Source organism: Alligator sinensis, unplaced genomic scaffold (genome assembly GCF_000455745.1).
Source record: "Alligator sinensis unplaced genomic scaffold, ASM45574v1 scaffold940_1, whole genome shotgun sequence".
Taxonomy (NCBI): domain Eukaryota; kingdom Metazoa; phylum Chordata; order Crocodylia; family Alligatoridae; genus Alligator; species Alligator sinensis.
In genome coordinates this window covers 883,098-893,776 of record NW_005842177.1, presented here as the reverse complement: position 1 = coordinate 893,776, position 10,679 = coordinate 883,098, and positions in this window count along the sequence as shown.

Genomic DNA, 10,679 nt, shown 5'->3' with positions numbered 1-10,679 from the left:
GCCTGAGTTCATTGAAATCAGCTTTCCTAAAGTCGAGCACTTTCACCCTACTAGTTACCTTACCCACTCAATGTCTTATGGTGAATTCTATTATTAGGTGATCACTGTCCCCCAGATGACTACCTATCTGGAGGTCCCCTATCATATCATCCCTCGTTGCCAATACCAGATCCAGTATGGCATTCCCCCTAGTGGGACTGTGTACCTCCTGTGTCAGGTGGAGGTCCTGTACACAGGTTAGAAACCTGCGTGAGCGGTGGGACTTTGCTGTCTGTGACTCCCAGCAGATGTCCGGGTAGTTTAGGTCCCCCATGACTACCGCCTCTTTAGCTTTTATGGTCTCTGAGAGTTGCCTCAGGAGCCCCGAATCTCTTTCTTCCCCTTGATGTGGGGGTCTGTAGCAGACCCCTACCACCAAATCCCTTTCTCCTTGCCCCCCATGTAGCCTAACCCACAATCCTTCTACCTCCTCATCCTTGGATTCCGTCTTGATGAGGGTTGACGTATATTGCTCACTGACATAGAGCGCAACCCCTCCCCCTTTCTTCCCCACCCTGTCTTTTCTGTACAATCTATAGCCCTCAATATGTACTGCCCAGTCGTGGGATGAATCCCACCAGGTTTCTGTTAGCCCCACTAAGTTGGCCTTTAGGACATCCTTGAAGTGCTTTCTCTGCCGTCCTCTTGAGCATACACCTTGACTGAGCTGGAATAATAACTCTTGCTTCAGGATTCTGGAATCAAACATCTGGATGATGTGGCTGGCTCAGCGAAGTTGATACTGTATGATCATTGCCTTGATGCTCATGATATTTGCTTGTTAGAGGATGCTAATGTTGGTGCATTTGTCTTCCCACTAGATCCAAAGAATCTTCTGTAGGCAGTGTTGATGGTACTTCTCCAACAACCCTCCTGTACTCTGTCTACATCTTAGCTCCATACAGAAAGGTAGGAATCACAACTGCTTGATAAACCATAATCATGAGCTTGGTTTCGAATCTGATGTCACAATCTTCAAACACCCATTTCCTCAGGTGTATGAAGGTTGCACTTGCACATTTGAGATGATTTTGGATTTCTTCATTGATATCAGCCTCCTGTGAGAAACCATTTCTGAGGTATGGGAAATACTCAACATTCTCCAGAGTCTCACTGTAAATCTGAATTACTGGAGCTAGTGACTGCTCATTACGAGCTTGTTGATGGACGATCTTTGTCTTCTGAATGGTAAGCAAGAATGCCATTTTCTTGTATTGATGACTGCCTGAAGGTCTGCTTCTGAGTCAGCACATACTACAACAACATCAGTTTGATGACTGAGGTCAGTGTAGTTCTGGTTTTGGCTCAGAGTTGGCTGAGATTAAGCAGCTTACCATCCATTCGGTAGTTTAGCTCCACTCTGACTGGAAGCTTGTTGGTGATCAGGTGTAGCATTGTAGTAAAGAATATCAAGAAGAGTGTTGAAATGAAGATGCAGCTGTGCTTAACTCCCATCTTAACCTCAAAGGGATCTGTGATAGATCCATTACTGAAAAGCATTGGTTGCATACCATCTTGGAGCAGGCAAAGAATACTGATAAATTTCAGTGGACATCCATACCTCAGAAGGATCCTCCACAGTGTTTCTCGGTAGACAGAGTTGAAGGCTTTCATGAGTTCAAATAAGGCTATGCAGAGAGGTTTATATTGTTCCTGGCATTTTTCCTGCAGCTGGTGAGCAGTGAAGATCATGTCAGTTGTGCCTCTTGATGCCCTAACAACCAGAAAGATTCTAGGAGGAATTCTTCAGCAAGTGGATGATGATTCAGGAGAGTTCTCACAATGATCTTTCCTGTAGTGAACAGCAAGGCAAACCTCCAATTTCCACCATCCAACCTGTCACCTTTCTTGAAGATTGTCATGATCTTCATCTGGGATTTCCTCTTCATTCCAGATCCTTAAATGAGGGCATGAAGCCATGATGTGAGTTCCTCTCCCCTGGCTTAAAGATTTTGGCAGGGATTCTATCTGTCCCAGATGACTTATCGTTCTTCATCTGTTTTATGGCTTTCCTTACCTCATCAAGGGTTGGACCAATTCTGAGATCATCTCTGACTGGGTGCTGTGGGATGGAGTTGTGAGCACTCTAATCGTCACAGTCTCCATTGAGAAAGTCTTCAAAATGCTCCTTCCAGCAGGAGTTGCTGGTTCCCCTTTCCTTGATCAGGTCTCTTCCATCCTTAGGTCCCGAAGGGGTTGGTTTCCAAGTGCTTGGACCATAGATGGCTTTTGTGGCACTAAAAAAACCCACGCATATCGTGGATGTCAGCAAGATGTTGAATCTCCTTTGCCTTGTCTTCCGACTATCTGTTCCTTCGTATTGCAGGTCTCCCTTTGGACCTGTATCTTGGCTTGTTTGTGATTTAAGTATTTTACTTGGAGTTGATATCATTTTGCCAAGCACAAGAGGCCTTGCACTTGTGGTCGATCAACTCTTGGATCTCCTGGTCATTCTTATCAAACAAGTCTTGATGTTTCCTGGTACAGAATCCAAGTTTCTTCACAGGTGCCAATGATGGTGGACTTGAAGGCATCCCAAGCACTGCCAACATTTTCCCATTGTTCATTGGAATTCACCAGTTTTTTTGTTGATGCTCTGGTAGAAGAGGTCTTGCTGGATTAAGTCCTTGAGTCCTTCAATACTGACCTTCCCTTGGTATTACTTCTACTGCAGCTGTCATTTGGGAGCCAGTTTTAGTGACATAAGTGAGCAGATAAATTGTTGATTGGTCCAGCAATCAACAACTCCTAGTATAGTTCGAGTGATGTGGACATTCTTGTCAGGCAGGAACAATGACAGTCAATCAAGTGCCAATGCTTAGATCGCAGGTGTTGACATGATATTTTGTACCTGTTTTTCTGGTGGAAAAGGGTGTTAGTGATGGTGAGTCCATGTTCCACGCATTTAGTTAAGAGGAGGATGCCATTGGAGTTAACCTTTCCCACTTCTTCATTGCTGATAGTTCTGTTGCAGAGGTTTGAGTTCATTTCAACTCTGGCATTGAAATCACTAAGCAGAAAAAGTCTGTATCCCTCCAGAATGTCAGAGAGGACTTGGTCAAGGTTGGCATAGAATTTCTCCTTGCTTCATTGCCAGTGTCAAAAGTCAGGGCACATACAGTGATGACAGTGGCAAACCGGCTCCCTGCCAATTTAAGATAGAGAGTCATGAGGTGCTCATTAAGTTTAGTAGGGAACTTGCTGAGTTGGTTTGTGTGTTCATTCTTAATGGCAGAGCCAACTCCGTGAAGTCAGGGTTCTCTTTCCTGTTTACCCTTCCAGAAGAGGGTATACCTGTCTCCTTGTTCTTTGAGCTGTCCATCTCCTGCTGACTGAGGTCTCACTCAGTTCAGCGATGGCAATGTTGTGTCACCTGAGTTAGAGGCACAATGGCAGTGGAGCACTCTGAGCATTCACTTATTAGGATAGTCCACGAGGGTCCTGATGTTCCAGGTTCCGAAAATGTTTGCGTGTCTTCATTGATTTCGACCACAGCAAAGATGATCCCACTGGAAGCTGGTATCCAGTCAGGAAAAGGGTGGGTAGGCAGACTATGTTTAGGGCACCTTTTCTAGCCCTCTTCTGGGGTGAGCGGAGTGGATCCTAAAAAGGGCTGCTCAGTTACAGCTGTCAAATCGCACTCCTGCCAATCCAAGTGCTAGACAACCTTCTTGTAACTTCTGCTTTCATGCCAGTTTCTAACTACGAGTTTCCAGCCATCACAATCCTGCTCCCATCATCACTAGCTAGTCACTGACAGACTTGAGAAGTATGATAAAGCCATTTTCATGGAGGATGCTGGTGCATGATTTCTTTTATCACGGAGAGGCTGCTGCACATCATCTTCCACATAATACCTGACAGAATGGGACCTGGATCCAGTGACAAGGAGGCCAACACAACTGGAGATCTCATTCTGCTGCAGCCTTCACCCACCTTCACAGCCATTGAGCATCTAACACCTTCTATCTGTTCCCGTGTTGAAGATTTGTAGACCCAGGGCTGGGGGCTGGACAGGCTTATTATAGTGGCAACCTGTACTCACCATGTCACAGCACCTTCAGAGGATATGCGTGGCTTTTCAGGAATGATAGCATTGTTATCTGCTGTCCCCACCACATCTGGTGGTGCTACCACTGCTTATTCCACAACTGCTTATTCATCAGAGTTACCCCTACTTATTTGACAGCTAACTTTCCCTAAAGGCCATTTCACTATCTGTCACCTATGGATGACTACTATTATTGAGAAAGCAAATACTAAGAGCCCCTCTACATGTGCAAGTAAAGGCACATTTGGGCATTAGATTCAATCATACCTTATTGCAGAGGGAGCCCAATCCCGATGCAGCTGCTGCACTCTCCCAGCCCACAAGGTGCATGAAACTCCCAGGGCAGGGAGATCATTGCTACGGTGATCTCTCTACCTTAGGGATGGTTTCATGCACCCTGGGGCTGGGAGATTGCAGCTTCATTCTGTGGCTGCCAGGACCCAGTTGGGTTCAGGCACTAGGAAGCATGCTGCAGTGTGATGCTAGAACCCAGAGTCTACAGCTGCTGGGGCTCCCAACTACAGGGGAGACCCTGCTACAGATGCACATTTAAGCTTGATAGTAACCATTTATAAAGTCAGTACATATTTTCAGGGTCTAACTTTATTGCTGGATGGTCTCAAGTTAACTGAGCAATTAAGCAGTTAATTCCACAATACCTGTAATGTATAGAGGGATCCTAAAGCCCAGCATTCTAGAAGTGGCTGCAAGGTCAAAGGCCAAGAATTATCACACAAGGAAACCTTAATCTCAGAAAGCTTTGCTGAACAAGTTTAGATATTTTTAACGTTTTTTGATTATTTCTCAAGTTACCAATCCTTTTGCCTTGGATGAGCTATGTTATTACTGGCCCAGTCCGGCAGCCATTACTTGAACAGAGCTATTGACCAAAGGCTTAAAGGATTGTTCCTATCATATGCATTTCACACTGAATTAAAATGGATGTAATGGAAGGATCTAACCCCCATTTGAGGCTTGTTTACATCATTCTAACAGCTGCCTGCCCTCCACATAATCAGTTCCTTTTCCCTTCATCCCTCATCTTCTGTCAAAATTGGCTGCTGCTGTACCCTTGCTGATCAGAGATTTGCTAATATATTGGCTCCAGGGCACAGATTTCATGTTATCTTTGCCCTCTCATTTTTCTCATACCCAAGTTGCAACCCCTCCAAGGAACAATTTCATGGCTTCAGCTAATTACTACATTCGTAATATTGGAACCTGAATGATGGTGGCAGAGGCTAAGCGTGTCAAGGACTATAAGACAGGCTCCTGTTTGGCTAGGGTAAATGTGCTACATCTATATTCATTTGCTGCATGTTGAAAGGACTTAGTTGTTCCATTCAGGCAGTTTCTTAAGTACAGTGAGCTAAATCAAAGCAGTTTCTGCTCACTGGTAACTCTACTTTTCAAAGTACTGCTTTTCTGTTTCCCTTTCCATGTAAAAGGAAGATATGTACACTTGGAAAGTACTGGTTTAAAAAAAAAAAGTGGTATGGAATGGGTGGAAAGTGGAAACATCTGTTCATCTTCATCTGTAAGTCACTCATGGGAGGACACTATTTATAATTTTCATAAAAGCTGGTTGCCTATTGTCAGGAGCAGCATTCAGAAAAAACTATGTTTCCTGCAGGCAGCATCTCTCAGGGCTGCTTTATAGATACAGGCTGAGTGTTCAATCAGTGTGTAGCAAACCCCCCAGTTTTTCTTTTCTTTTATTTATTTTAAAATGCATTCCCTTCCCCAACCATTTCTGACTTTTTCTCTCCCTCTCTATTCCCTATAGATCAGTATAAGGGAACTCAGACTTAGGATAAGCTTTAAACATTTTTATTTTGGTAGCAAGTTTTTGGTTTTGGATATCCACTGTTTTATATTGTATTATTATTAGGTTTGTATTGATTCTTACTGTTGTATATTGTATTATTATCATTTTCTTATTGATTTTTATTGTTTCATATGGATATTGTATGGTTTAGGCCTGTGTTTGTAAGTGAACCAAAGTCATGTCAAGTTTCCATTTTATATGTCAAGCCTCCATCTTCTGTCCTCTGCCTGGGCATCCCCTGTGTTGCAACTGTACGAGTCACATATCCCTCCCATGTAAATTGGTTCCCAGATGAATGAGTGTGATTGGGAATGATTGAAATACAATGATAGCAGGCCTCTACTGAATGGCCTGTAATGACTGGGCCATCACCTTGCATTGATTCACTCAGGAACCACGGACCTCACCCAGGAACAGAGACAAGACCAGCATTTGAAAGCATGCTGGTACACATGCTCAGTACGCCAGGGGCTGACCCTTGCCTGGGCATGCCTCCTGTCCCTATGATCACACAAGGTCTGCCCCTATAAAAAGGGGCAGTGAAGACAGACCCAGTGGGAACGCCATTTCCATCTGGACCAGACCAGCTTCACATCACCTATCCATCCCAGAGGTCCTGCCGGCGACCCCCCTCTGGACAACATCTACTAGACTAGGCAGATAGTCTAGCATCTACTAGACTAGGTAGATAGGACAACATCTACTAGACTAGGCAGATAGCCAGATAGGTAGATATTACCTGCACACCTCCGCCTCCAATTTGGATTCTCTCTCTCTCTGTCTCTCTCTCTCCTCCTGGACTTCAGTGGACTTCAGCCCCTGCACCAAGGCTCTCTAACCCCTGCTGCCATTGTGTGTGCATGTGTGTATCTGTGTGTGTGTGTGTGTGTGTGTGTGTGTGTGGGTGCAAGGGAACCAATTTGACATTGTGTCACCATCTCCCCTGTTCAATAAAAAACTGTCATTTGCAACCCTGAGTTGGGTCATGTTTACTGTCTCAGTCCCTTCCTTATCTTAAATTCCAGCCTCATTCTCTCTCTCTGTCTCAGCTCTAGCCCCCACCCCTCTCCACTAGTTTTCCGATCTCCTCTCAATTCCTACTGCCTTTTCCCTGTGACTTTCTGCTGCCTTTCTCTGCTTTCCTGCTGCCCTGCCACCTGCTGCTTTTCCTGTGATTTTCTGTTGTCCGTCTCTCTGTTTTCAGGCTTCCCCGCACCCTCTGTAATCCCCCCCTCCCCACAGCTTCCCAGCTCCTCTTAGCTGTCCTGCAATTTTCTCCAGCAGCTGGAGCCTTTCTCTAGCTTCCAGCACCTACTGCCGCTCCCTGCAACTTCTCTAGCTGCCCGAGAGCCATCCTCTGGCTCCCCACACCCAGAGCCCCTCTTTAACACCCACACTTTCCCTTAGTCCTATTTTCCCTCTCCAGCACCTACCTTTTCAGCTCCCTCATAGCTCTGGCTCCAGTCCCATCCCTTCCCTGCTCTGCAGGCTTTGGGTGTTCTCTTCTAATCAATTAAGATCAATTAACCTAAAGTTACTCCCGAGCCTCAGTTCTTCAGCCCAGGCCCCTGTAGTTTACTGGTTCTAATCCTGGTCCTGGTAACTTTACTCCCTACACATCTACTTTCTTACCTTAACCTTTCCCCAGGTATCCCAAGTACACCAAGCACATACATACATACATATCACAACAGCCAACTTAGGAACTCACTTATGTGTATGCGTAGGTGGGTGGTATGTGCATGAATTAGTGAATACACATATATAGATATCATTGTGTGTGTGTGTGGTATATGAATTAGTAATCCACGTATGTGTATTGGATGTACAGGTGTTGGTAACTGGTAACTGATTCTGTCTAAATTTGGTGTGTGTGGCGTGTATGGGCTTAAACAGGTGATAGGTGTACATGAACCTAGCCTGGTTATTTTGAACGTGTGTGTATCTGAGTTGCTACTCTGTGTGTGTGTGTGTGTGTGTGTGTGTGTGTGTGTGTGTGTGTATATATACATATATATATATATATATACACACATACACATATATATAATACATACACACATATATATATATATATGGCATTGTGTGCATGATATACGAATTAGTGATCTGTGTCTAATTTTCAGGGTATATAGTGTATGTGCTAAAATTGGTAATCAGTATGCATGTGCCTAGGCTGGTTTGAATGTGTATGTGCCTGAGCTGGTAGTGTGCATGTGTATGCACCTAATTAATTTGTGTGTTTGTATATGTGCAATTGTGTTATGCCCTCCTGTCTAACAGCGCAATATTGAGATCCTGAGAGTTGGCCTGACCCCACAGGGCAACAAGTGGGTAGCGAATGTGGCCCTATCTACAACCCATCATCTTTAGGAGTTAAGATGTATAGTGTTTCTGCAGAACTGTAGAAAGAAGTTATAGAAAAGAATGACTTTCAGGATGATGTGAGGCAAGAGTTTTTGTGGGCTCTATCTTATGACATCAACTGTATTGCTGGAAGAGATTTAGACAAGCTTTCATGCCTTAAGGTACACTTCCAGTGATGCCATTTTCTTTCTTCTAATAAAAGGTTCCTTAGTTTTAGAAGAACACAGTTCTGTGATTTTTTAAATTCATTGTCTCACAACATTAAGGTCTATTCTCAACAATCAAAGCATGAATGCTTTAAAACAACTCTGTGGATTTATAGCATAGTTTAGGAACACAGGAAAACAGGGCTGGAAGGGACCTCATGAGGTCCCTTAGCCTGGCTCCCTGCTCAAGGCAGAATTGCCCCTGAATAAACCATGTCAGCCAAGTGGCTGTCCAACCTGTTGTCCACATTTCAAGGATGGCAATTACATAATTTCTCTAGGTAACCTGCTTTAATGCCTAACCACTCTCACAGCCAGAAAGTGCCTCCTAGTCTACAATTTTAATTTCCTTTGCTGTAGCTTGAGGCCATTACTCCTAGTCCTGTCCCTTGTGGTCACAAAGAAAAGCTCATCTCCATCCTTTTTATAAAATCTGTCTTCAAGGATTTGAAGACCATTATCAAATCCACCTCGCCACTCCCCAGTCTTCTCTTCTCCAGACTGCATAACTTTAGTTCTTTCAGCCTTTCCTCATAACTCTCACTTCCCAGCTTCCCAGGCCCCTAATCATTTTTATCATTCTGTGCTTGACACTCTCTAATCTCTCCACATCCTTCTTGAAGTGTGGGCCCACAACTGGAGACTTTAGATGAGGCCTGACCACTGCTGAACAGAAAGGAAGAATCACTTCCCTTGATTTGCAAACAACACTCCTTTTGATACAACCCAGTATGCTGCCACTCACTGGCTCTTTTTGAGTTTATGGTCTACAGACCCCCTGGTGCTTCTCTGCAGTACAGCAGCCTAGTCAGTTATTCTCTCCTTGAATTATTTTCCTTGACTCATGCCTTAAATCATTCTTAAATTTTTCCTTACTAGAAAAAAAAGAAAAAAAAAATCAAGCTCAAGATATGGTCTTATTTTATGGAAAGAAACATGCTAAAGAAGCACATCTGTGGACTATCCATGAGACAACATGGCACACTTGACTCTGTCTGTATGAGTTGATGTATACTGTTCAAAATGGAAGGCTTCACTGATGACAGCTAGAGATTTTTCTCACATTTAAAGCTGCACTACAGATAAAACCAGGTCACAAGTCCTAATATTATGTAAGTCCATGCAATTCATTTTTTCTGGTCCTATGGCAATTGACAAGTGTAACAGCATATTGTATTCTTTTCAGTACACCTGAGGCAAATATATCTTCTCCATAAGTCCACTATTTCCCTGAAAATTGACAAAACTCTTTTACCCCACTGAAAGTAACAATTTTGGGACATTGACTAATGACTAATTACAAAGGCACTGTCAAGTCACATCTCATAGGTGCTGAGATAATCTGCTTGAGAGTTCTAAACTAAAGCCAGATGTCTGCAACTACTATGTCATGGACTGGTAGCAAGCTCATGTAACTAGAGATCCTGTTATACCACATGCAAAGCAGTGGGATGATTCAGCAGAAGGATAAACTAGAGACTCAGTCAGCAAGTTCTCTTGCTCTTAAAACAAAAACAAGAAAAATGTTACTGTATTTAGAAGAGTGATGCTCAACTTTTTGGTCCCTTTGGGCTGGATGAGTGGTGCACACCAGTCCATGGGCTGTACCAAGCCACATGCTAACTCTGTTCCACTCTGCGTGCCAAGCTGAGGCCTCATGCTACCTCCACTTGGCCCTATACACCCAGATTTGTCTTGAAATTTGGCAGCAGGTGAGCAGCAATTAACACTCTCCCACCCCCAAATCTCCAGACCTAGGCTAAACCGTGCAGGCCAGATGACATGGCTCTGCAGGCCTGGTATGTCCTGTGGGCCAGGGACTGAACACCACTGATTTAGGAGTTAAACCAAATCCTGGGCTGAGGGGTGGGGGAAAATGGGTCTATAAAATGGAGATAGAAACTTCTCTTCTTCAAAGTCATTTTACCAGTGCTTTGTATGCCAAATTGTTGGTCTACAGACCTTCTTCTGAGTATGTCCCTCCTTCAGCAGAATCTGTTTAGTCCCTGATTTCCAAATCTCAGTGCTAACAGGTTATGAAATAACATAAGGCTTGTGTCACAGATCTGGTTGTACTATCTATAGTTAGGTACGCATCCAACTTCTGTTCTGGGTTTCAATTCACTGCAATCACATGCTTTAATTTTCCCTGAGTCTCAATGGGTGGCAATAAAGTTACTTCTCTTAA